At 37.4% G+C, this 11,329-nt stretch overlaps 1 protein-coding gene across 1 annotated transcript in view; it reads left to right on the plus strand.

Moving 5' to 3' along the window:
- The first annotated feature begins 10,020 nt into the window (after positions 1-10,020).
- LOC112151460 (potassium inwardly rectifying channel subfamily J member 10) overlaps positions 10,021-11,329 on the plus strand; it is a 34,174-nt gene continuing 32,865 nt past the window's right edge. The window contains exon 1 of the mRNA XM_024280419.2: positions 10,021-10,327. The gene's annotated coding sequence lies outside the window, so the exon portion shown is untranslated. The remainder of the gene's footprint in view (positions 10,328-11,329) is intronic.

Genomic DNA, 11,329 nt, shown 5'->3' on the forward strand with positions numbered 1-11,329 from the left:
ATTAAATGCATTTTGTTGATGAATTATCTTTATTAATTCAACATATATAAGGGCATGCTTTATTTGATACATTTTATCCGTAATTACGAGTGGAACGCTGACGTATTCCACAACAGACCACAGAACTCCTAATTTCAACTGGGCATGAACGCATTCACATACCTCACGCACGCACATGGTCGTGTGTCATCACCGTCTCACCTTTAGGCCTTGTAGAGTTGTTGTTTTCTTATATTATGCATTAAGATGTAAAAAAAGCTGAATACAAAATATATATTAAAAGCTATTGATATGTAGAAAATTAATAAATAAAATAAATTCCCGATGATATTCCTGATGAGCTTTTATTAAATATCCTTTGTTTGCTTCTTTTTAGTCTGATTTAAGAATTATGTGTAAACATGACTGAAATAGTTTCTTAATTATTGTCGATCAACAATTATATTTTGCTTTCCAAAATCAAAATAATCCTCCATTAAGTTGAATTGAAGCTATAAAGATATCCCATGAATAACATCAAATATGTAAACCACAAATGTTTCCAATCCCTGATGTTTTTAAAGTTGGTAATTGCTTCCTGAAATCAGCTTTACAGGTGTGGTTCATGGAAATCCAAACCTGAACTTGAAGTGGCAGCATTACAGCTGGTGTGTTTGTGTTGTGTAACAGCTGTTTGGTATGCATGTGGAGGGCTCTATTCTATATCTGAGTCCTGCCGTCTGTCTGCAAACAGCTCAGACAAAGAAACAAACTTGGCAATGAAAGCCCTCAGCAGATCCAAGCTGCTTTTGTGTTGTTCTAATTTCTTTTTTCTTTCAGGCTGAGGGGTCATAGTAACATCCCACTGAGCTTTGAGAGCTTTGCAGAGAAAAAGGAAGGACCACACACAACCAGCACAAAAAAAACAAAACATAATTTTATAAATGTGTCCATTGAAGTGTTTTCTTTAGTTTTTGCAAACGTAAATTATTTGAATCAGAGACGCTTTGAATGGAAGCCTGTGCTGCAATATTTTTTTTATGTTTGGTAACAGAATTGATGCCTAAAAAGAAACAATCAGGACAAGATACAGAAAAAAATGATCTGCTCACGGTCAATTTATTAGATTTTTTTTTTAACTTAAACTAATGAGGCAAATTCCCCGTAAGGCTTTTAAACGGAAATATTAAAATTTCTTCCCTGTATTCCTAACAACTGAGGGTTTTCCTCTTTTTCAGGATGCCGTTTATCAAATGGAACCATTTCAACCTGATTTTAATACAATACATTTGTATTGTTTTTAAGGCACACTGGCCTCTAGCTCTCCATTCTGTTTTCTTGTTACATAAAATGGATGGGATGTGTTTATGTTCAATTTCATGGATTAAACCAGGTTAGTAAAGTTTTGTCATTTATAGTCAGATTTTTTTAATATGCTATATAACCAAGCAAAGTTATAGTAAAAAGTTGAATCCATTGTCAGAAGGGTTTGTTGTTAGAATAAGCTTAAAGCACACATTTAAAGTGGATTTGAGACAAAAGTTGTAAATGGAGAGAAAGGATGAAGGAAATTTAAAAATGCAACTTTTAGTCTCGTTTTGCAGTCCTGCTTGATACAAAAGGACTAATTATTCTCAGATTTGACCAACAGGAATCCTGGGTATGATTCGGGGAGCCCTGTGCATGTTCTGTACTTTCAACAGGCTTTGGTTATTCTTTCTTCTTTTTGGCCAAAAATAAACCATATTTTCCTCCAGAGTATTGCTCATCATGGAAATGTGAAATGCTTTGCGGTTCATTTGTCACATTCAAATCTAATCTATTTTAACATATTTTTATAAATAAAAGTAACAGAATCAGTGAGCCACGCTGTTTGCTTTTATTGTTTTATTTTCACTGTTTCTTTTACTAAAATCTATTGTTAAACTTTTTTTACAGTTATATATTTTACTTGATTGACCAGCTCTTTGTTTGCTTTGCCTTTTACAAGTGCTTCATAAATAAAGCTGATTGATTACTCTTTACTAACGACAAGTAATCCATTATTACAGCTTTAAAGGAAGTTGCACAACATTGTAAAGTTACGAGAAAGTTTGTTCCCCAATTATTTACATCAATCAGAATTTCACATTCAATAGGATTACTGTTAGTTTTACTGCCTTACTTAGTTTCATGATGGGGTTCCCCAAATAAGGAGCATATTACATCACTTCCTGTAATGTTTTCACTCATGGGAAACTCACCTCTGGTTTTTAAAACGATGCTTAAAACCATATTGTTACAGACTCCAGGAAGTTGTAACAATAAATAAAACAAAATGTAGCTTAAAGTGTAAGAAATGCTAAATCTGAACTTTGTTATCCAGTGATACAGACACAACTTTTATGTTACCTGAATGTTAAAAAAAGTGACGGTTTTACCCCAAAAGTTCAGCTTGCTTACGTTTCTTTTTTTTTTTTTTTTTACTTCAGGGCCTTGACACGGAGGTTTTATGGAGTAAATAGGGGAACCAAATTTGCTGGAGGCTTTAAAACATCTTCTCACCTGATGTGCATGTTGTATCAGGTCTGAACTCATGATTGCACCTTTAAATTTGAAGCATTACTCACTCCTTCAAAGCTCTTTCCCTGAAAACTGATGCATGGAACGGAACACTATGTGCTGCAGAGGATCTCCTAGGAGAAAATGTTCAAAAACTTTTGTTGTTTTTTAGCTTACATAGATAAACTACAATGAGGTGGAAACACAAATGGTGTTAATCCAGATGTTATTTTCATGGTATAGAAAGAGAAAAGCTGCAACACGTTCTGCTTGCTAACATGTAAAGAATGAAATATTTCCTGCAAGAGTTTCAGGAGTTTTGAAGGGTTTTCAAAGAGGTCATTAAACTCATAGAAACAAGTTGGACAACTTCTCAATGTGACCTATAGAGTCTGTGAAAAACATGACACCAGACCTGCGGCGTTATGAAAGACACACGAATGGAGGAAAACCAAACATAACCTTTGAGGCTAATGGAACTGACGACATTCTGTAGATTAAATCTGTACATGAATGTAATTAACTGCTAGTACTTTAGGTTTTATTTAAGATTATTATTCTATACAATTGTAATCTCAACTGTAGTAAACAAACTCTGAAAGGTATCTACATACATTCAAATGAGTCTGATTTTTTTTTTCTTTAGTTTAGCTTAAAAAATGTCTGAAAATGATTTAAAACAAACACTAAAAGGGCTAAATAAATGTCACAAGTTAATCAAAATCTAACTTTATGTTGTATTACTAATTATATTCTTAAAATATATAATTTGTTTAAAAAATGATAGCAGGAAAATATCTCCTTTTAATTGAAATGAAGAAAGTTAATATCTGCTGCCATCTACTGGCTGATTTTGAAACTGCAATATACATTAATGTCTGCTGCCATCTACTGGCTTATTTTGAAACTGCAATACACATTAATATTTGCTGCCATTTAGTGGCTGATTTTGAAACTACAACTAAAAATTCAGCAGCATTTTCTCTGACAAAAGTAAAAGTATCTAGATTTGACTTATCTGTTGAATATTTTTATTTTTTTTCGTGTGATTCCATATTAAGTATTAGATATTATTTAGGTTGTAACTGTTTTTAATTGTTTTTAAAAACAAATTGGAAAATAATTTAAAAAATAAGCAAATGTATTTTACCTATTCAATTTTTTTTTTTTAAAAAAAAGGAAAAGTGCATTTAAACCAGATTATTGAACAAAGAAAGCCTTCAGGAGCCTGTGACTGATGGAGGGCACAGCATGCGTTTAAATTCAGTGTTCTCATGTCCGTTGGCGGGTCATGACCTGCACAGGAAGAAAGTGAGACTATGAGCAGAACAGAAAGGGACAGCAAAAAGCAACTGAGACGGGATTTTAAAACCTTTGAATGAATGAAAATGGAGAGCATGGCCTCTGGAACCAGAAGCACCAACTGACCTCCTTTGCACACACAACCTCGTGCAGCCCTGCACCTAAATTCACACAAATGCAGCTTTTTCTCATCCTCAATCTGAACAGAGGATGTGGTGAACATTTGACCCTTTTAAATCTAAACTTTTCATCCTCCAGATCACACGTTCACGTGAATATGAGATCAGTTGCAAAAAAAAAAAACCCTGCTGAGTTGGGTTTTTCTATCAGCATTGGCTTTAAACTCCCTTAAAATAAGAAAACAGCCGAAGACCATCTGCTTGTCCCTAATTTGAATCTTCTCTTATTTCCCTGAATCTTAACTTCAACTTTTTATCTGCAAGAAACAAAAGAACAAAGTAATTCTGGTGCATCGGCATGTCTGCAACAACTTTAATCAAAAGCATGACACAGTTTTGGTGTTTCTTACTTCCTGTGAGCCCCAGATTGAACACGTGGGAACACCTTTTACCACACATTCTCTCCTTATTGTTATGAAGAACTCTGATTAAAAAAAAAAACACAATCATGCAGCAACACTTCTCTTATTAAGTCTCTAAGTTAGGATTTAATACCATAACAAAAGTGAAATTGTCTTTTTATCAGTTTGATTTAATAAAAAACAAAAAGGTCAAGAAAATAATCAGTAATTTCAAATGAAAAAGGTAAAAGTGCAATCGTTTTTGGAACCTTTCAAATAAAAATTAATCAACCGGTGGGGCTAAAAAAAAAGGGAGCTTTGGACAAGACGGGAGCATTCAGTGGAGCCCAAAGTGTCATGGGTGAAGTTGTGGTAGTCTGAGCTACACCGAATACGTTTCCTGATACAGGCGGTCTACGACGTCCTACCAAGCCCCTCTAACAGGTTGCTACCTGTGCCTATAGAGGGGGACCCTCGAGCAAATCCTCAGCTGAAAAGCCCTGGCTGAGGATAGGGTTGGGCACCGATTGGGTTTTATTCGGTTCCGGTGCCAAAGCGGTTCTTCGGTTTCAGTTCCTAATTGGTGCCAGTTTTGGTAGTTCAGTAATAAAAAATAAACTTAGGGGCCGCGGTGTCTGAGGGGCTACCGGGGCTTTGATCTCACTCGGGGGTGTGTCTGGATGACAGCCGCTTCTGCTGTGTTTCTGTGTCTCTGTGACTGAGTTTGAAGTCTGTCCCGCATTAACCCGAGATGGCGGAAAAATAGGGGACCTTTTTTTATTATTGTCTCGGTAAAAATGAGTAAAATATGATGGTTCAGGAGACCCGAGCAGGCTGCCCGCTCTCCCTGCAGCGGCTGTCTGCCGGTGTATTGACCCAAGCGTGCTCAGCTGAAGTCCAGTAGGCTGGTTGCAACCAGAGAACTGCCGCACTGTGACAGGATAAAACGCTCATGTTGGATTACACTGATCGGGTCACTGAAAACATCACCTGCCCAAAGCTGAATTCCTGATTGGCTGATGATGCAGCAATTTGTCAAACTTCTGATATCTGCTGTGAAATGGAGCCAGACATTGGAGTGCTGCACGTTTGTGTTTGCCCCGTCAGCACTTTTATATGAGTCAGCGCACTATCGCAGGAAAAGCAGAAGGATTGTCTGGAACTTCAAAGTACTAAACAGAGTAGAAGTGATTGACACGTCCTAAGACAAATTGACCTTCACTCAAATTCAGCACCGAAATGCGGCACCGTTTGCAGCAGTTTCTTTCGGTTTCGGTAGAACCCTGTAAATCATAACGGTTCCTAGTTGGAACCGAATTTCGGTGCCCAACCCTAGCCGAGGAACACTACTGCTGACGCCATGACCAAGTGCTAAAGGCAGTAGCTAACACCATAAGCAGTGGCACTAAGCACTGTAGGAGCCTCTGCCCAGTGAAGAACATCACTGCTTTTGTCCGGGCTGGGGAGAAGTCACCACACGGACACCCACTGAGGCCTGTTAACAGCAGCTCAGGACTGGGAGCTAAAAGTTGACCTTGGAAAGCAACTGAAATTTCCTGAAACCATTGCTAGTGCAAACTTGAGGCCAGATCCAGCGCTCATCTCAGAAGCTTTTAAGTTTCATGGTTTCATTTAGTGTCAGCCGCATGCACTGTGTTAATAACGTGACTGCTCTTCAGTGAGTTGACATCCAGGCTGGGGACCGGCTCAGGGACTTGGGCCCCTTGTGGCGAAATAGTTGGGCAGTGGGTCTTGCCCACCCAGTGGATGAAGCTGTGGGTCACCCTGGGAAGCCTGCCATGATGAGGTGGTGGAGGACCCAAACGCAGGAGGCCAGGCTTGGTGGCAGAGAGGTAACAATTGGTTAAACTAACCAAAACATGACCAAAAAACCATGGAGAAACAAAAAAGAGTGTGACAAGACAGACCAAAACAGACGACCTGACAAGTAGGAACTGAAAACTAGAGACTTAAATAGGCTGATGCCAAATAACTGAAATGAAAACAGCGGAAAATCATGAAACTGGTGTGAAACTCAAACCATGACCAAAAACATTCCAAACAAAGCCAGAGAACCCTGACAGTACCCCTCTCCAAAGGGGCTCATCCCAGATGCCCACAAACCTAGGAGGAGGGGGCATGGAAGAACAAAACATGAAAAGTCCAGAAAGCATTTAGGGTTCTCGCAGCCAGACGAATGAGAGGGGCATCAGAACCCCTCCCCAGGAATAAGCGTGAAGAGGAGCAGTCCTCTCCCAGGGACAGGAAACATGAACGGAACAGACAACACAGCCGGGGTGAGCGATGACCATCCGCAGGGACAGGGAGGATGGCCCAGACAGTCCCCCTCAGGAACGGATAGGTGCACATGGCTTGGCATGACTTGATTTTGGCTGCAGGAAATCCCATCTGATGCCGTGGTATGGCGTGGACTGTAGTGGCAGAGTTTTATGCCACTACAGCAAAAAAAAAAAAAAATCTCCTGCTGGGTCAGAAGTGGTCAGGGGATTCTGTCATGATGAGGTGGCGGAGGACCCAAATGCAAGAGACCAAAAAACACTCCAAACAGAGCCCCAAGAACCCTTACAAATCCTTTATTTCCAATGCACTAGTCGCATAATTTTGGATAAAAAAAAAGACAAAAGTGGAAAACTGAGATATGTTATGAGACAGGTAAGTTTCACATTTTTTTCTGAGCCCTCCATGTCAGTTTGTCCAGATAAGCAGTTGCAACACAAAAATGAACCCTTTGCACACTTAAAGAGGCAGATCAGAAACAAAGTAGTTCAGCTTCTGTTTCAATCTCATCTCTACGTCTTTGTTCTGCTTCACAACTGTTAACAGAAGAAGACCTTCCCTGCACTTTCAACCTGGCTGTGTCACAGATACTCTTCACCACATTTTACCAACAGCCCTCATTGACTCTCCTCCTTTTCCCATTAAACACTGCTTTGTCACCCTCTCCTGAGGCAGAATGAGGAGCTGCATTCACCTCACGGTCGTCCTTCTTTATGCGTGTGAGCTTAACAGGACGCTCTGTACAGATGCTCTTGGACACAGCAAACGCTGGCCACAGAAACGGTGAATAAGGGCCTCTGTGGTTTCCCTAAAAGAGGTTTTGTGTGTTTGCACCCGACGGGTTCGTGTGCATCCTGCAGGGGTGGTTGGTTGGAACAATTTGTTGCTGTATGCGCCCGTGTCTGCGTAGAATCGGGATCGTTGTATTTGTGCAAAACTGTTAGAAGCTTTTCACTGAGTTTAATGTTTTTCCCCACTTCCGCTTCAACCTGATGCGCTGTTGGTGACAGTTAAACACAAAATCTTGTAACTTTTTACTGTTAACTAATTGTGAAGGAGAATCTGCTAGAATCATGTTGATTGTGTCAACAATAGAAAAGTTACAGGAAATTAGTGTTCTTAGGTATTTTGCTACGTGATCTCTCTGGCTGTGATCCTTAACAGGAATAGGTTGGTATTGATTTGAGTGATTTTACTGAACCCCTTCATCTTTCCACGGTCTTCGGTTAAGGTTGAGGTTAAGGGGGTTCAGGTTCTCGTCTTTACCGTTTCTGAGTGGGAGGGAGGCAGAATAGATCTGAGGGGAACTCATCAGTTTATCAAAGGAATTCCCACTTTCACTTCACCAGTTCAAAGCTGAGATGAATCCTCATAACTCAAGCTTCATATGTGCACAGATGACTGCAGCTTGGTGCTGGAAACAGAGGGGGTGGGGGCCCTGCTCTCTAGATTATCAATCAACCATCGCATCATTTCCTATATTAGATTAAAGCAAAGACAACGCTTGAGTTTCCTGTTTGACTACTTTCAAGAAGAACAAAGTAGAGATGATGATTTATCCTGGAGAACCCAACAACAATTTCCTTCTGGGCTTTTAAAGTTCATTTCATCTTTCCCTCCACATTTTGGGTAGTAGTAGCAGCAAAAAAAAGAGGAAAAAAAAAAGAAATATGATTTACAAATGAAAAATAAAAGGGGAAAAAAACATTTTAAAAATGAAAAAATAAAAATAAAAGAAAGAAAATTATAGAAATAAATAAGATTTTAAAATGAGAATTAAAAGGAAAAATATTAAAATAAAAAACTAATAGAATTTTAAAATGTAAAATAAAAGGAAAAAAAATAAAAATAAAAAATAGAAATAAATACAATTTAAAAATAAAAATTTAAATATGATAAAAAAAGAATAAAAAATAGAAATAAATACAAAGTCAAGATGAAAAGTAAAAGGAAAAAATAGTAATAAATACAGTAAAAAAATGTAAAATAAAAGTAAAAAACCCCCCAAAAAATACAAATAAATACAATTTAAAAATGAAAAAGAAATAAATAAATCCATACAATAAATAACATTGACCAAATTTGACCCCATGGGTTCTCCAGGGTTGAAGACCTACTCTGATCATCTTTTGTTCTATTGCAAAAACTTTCAGACTGTCTTTTAATTATGAGGATATTATTTATGATAATTATGATATTTTTTAGCCAAAATTGAAAAGAAAAAGAAAACTGTTGCTCCCTAGGACGTTTTTTTTCAGAATGGCTGGACTTCATTAGAAATTTGCCTTTGAGTTGTAGTGGAGAGTAAGATCGCCCCCATTCCCATCACCCAACTGTTTAAACGTTCTCCTGCTAGCTTACAGCCCCTCACAGCCCCATCGTAACATCACAACAACAATAGTGAGCAATATCAGAGCTATCTAGTCGTACTGTGTTGATCCAGATTCCAGCTCAGACCAGGAAAACAAAGACGTTCATGGATCTATTTGTAAGTGGATGAACCAGAAGGGGGCGGAGCAGGAAGACTGTGTTTTTACATCACAAATTCAAGGTTTTTCCAACAGCATTTTTTCATCTGCTTCTGATTAACAATGATTTGAATAAAAAAATGCTTAGAAATTCTTCCATCATTAGTAAAAATACCACAATTAAAATTTAAAAGCACCCCGAGGAAAAAAAAAAACCCAACAAAACAGTATTTTTATTGGAGCGGGTCTTTAACACCCCATCACCTTCATGTGGTGATCTGTCACTTCCTTCCTCCTCCAACTATCTTCTTCTCTTTATACCAGGAGAACCAGATCCTTTTCAATTGAATGTACGGATGTTACTAAAGGATTGAACAATCCAACAAGGATAACGTCAAGTCTTTGATGATGGAAACACTTTAGTTTTTGCATTTGCTCTAATGACACCCTTGTGTTTAACATTACAATAGATTACATGTTCATTCTTGATTCTATGTCCTCTAGGTTTGCACATTTGAACAATTTCATTTTTCATTTACAGGTTTCTATTGAAACAAATTCTCGTCTTGACAGAGTGATTCAATGTCCCTCCTCCTCATCATAATACAATTTAGCTGCTGCTACATTTCATTTTCTATAACAATCAACTTTCATCTTCTACTTTAGACAAACATTATTTTTTGATTCATCCTTATCATTTGTTTAACCCCATTTTAATGAATCACAGTTCTGTTTTATGGAACCTGCAATCCTAACTGTATAAATGTGGTTTTTAAGATTTTTTTTAATCAAATTTTATATATTTTTAAATATAACTGAGACTGTGGGGAGTGAAAATTAATTATTGGGACAATTACCTAAGCACGAGCAGGACTCAAGAAGAATTCAGGATTGAGGGAGAGAGGGACACAGGGGGAAACCCGGAGAGGGAAGCCTTTTATAAAAGCCAAGTCCGGCCACTTTGGGAAGAATTTGCAGGCAGGGAGACCGGGCTTTGGGTCCAAAATGGTCGTCCGATGAGCCAATGACTGTCTCCATAACTCTACTGAGCGGTGTGCCATGTCGAGGGGTGCAGGCTGCTGAAATAACTCCTGCAGAATTACAGTCTGCTGTGAGCATGTGTACAGAAACAAAGGGGACATGTGGACTAAAGGCTGAGGCTTCTGGCTCCTAAATCCTCTCTGCAAAGGTCAATTACATTGCAATCATCTCTGAAAAGGTAAGAAAACATCTCTCAGCAGGGAGCAACGTCTGTCAAAATTAAATCAAGAGTCATTAGTACAGTATATGTGCTTATTTTAGTGTGATAAATAGAAACAGAATAAATCAGATTAATTATCATTTGACTGATGTATGATTCTCTTCCAAAAAGGCACATTTTGTTTAGATTTTCATTATGAATTAAAGTTTTTACCTTTTTTACTGTTAAAATTACTTTTAAATGTGCACAAACAGAATAAATTATTAAAAATAAGGTGATAAACCTCCCTTCTTTTGACATACTTTCAGTTTTTCTCTGTAATGTGAAGACTTTTTTACATAATTTCAGTAAAGCATGTATGAAGTATAAAATAATAATTTTTATCATGATTTGAATGAGTATTCCTCAATTTTGAAAGCTCAGAAAACCAGATTTTACTCTCATGAACCACTGCAAGGATTCAGAGACATCTGCAGAGTCTGCAGATAATGGAAAGGATACTCTCACTGATGAAAATACAGAGATTTTAAGTACTTTTGTAATTAATCAAAGTATTTGTAGCTGATTTTCTTCAGACTGAATATTTGAAAAAACAAATTTTATTATAATTTCTGATTTTCACCTGTATTGCTCATTTTGCATTTTAAGGGAAAATTGATGCTGTTTGATAGTTTGTAGACGTATTTTCATCACTATATTAAATATGTACGTCGTGCTCTTTCATCCATTTAAGTTTTTTGTGTTTGTTTACACATTGAGCCAAGAAAAGAACAAATTTGTGCAAAAATAATAGTAATAATAATTTAAAAAACGGCAGAAGAAGATGAGAAAAGTCCAAATTTGGAGTTAATGCTTCTGCGTTTGGTTGTCTATAATTGTCTAATGGAGAAAATGTTAAATTCTTTTTAGCACAAATATACAGAAGAAGAAAACTTTGATTTAAGATCTTAAATCTTTTTTTGTGTATGTGTGTGTGCACGTGTAAGAGGGGGAAAGAGCGATGGAGGAGGATTACTCCTC

Source organism: Oryzias melastigma, linkage group LG17 (assembly GCF_002922805.2).
Source record: "Oryzias melastigma strain HK-1 linkage group LG17, ASM292280v2, whole genome shotgun sequence".
Lineage (NCBI taxonomy): Eukaryota > Metazoa > Chordata > Actinopteri > Beloniformes > Adrianichthyidae > Oryzias > Oryzias melastigma.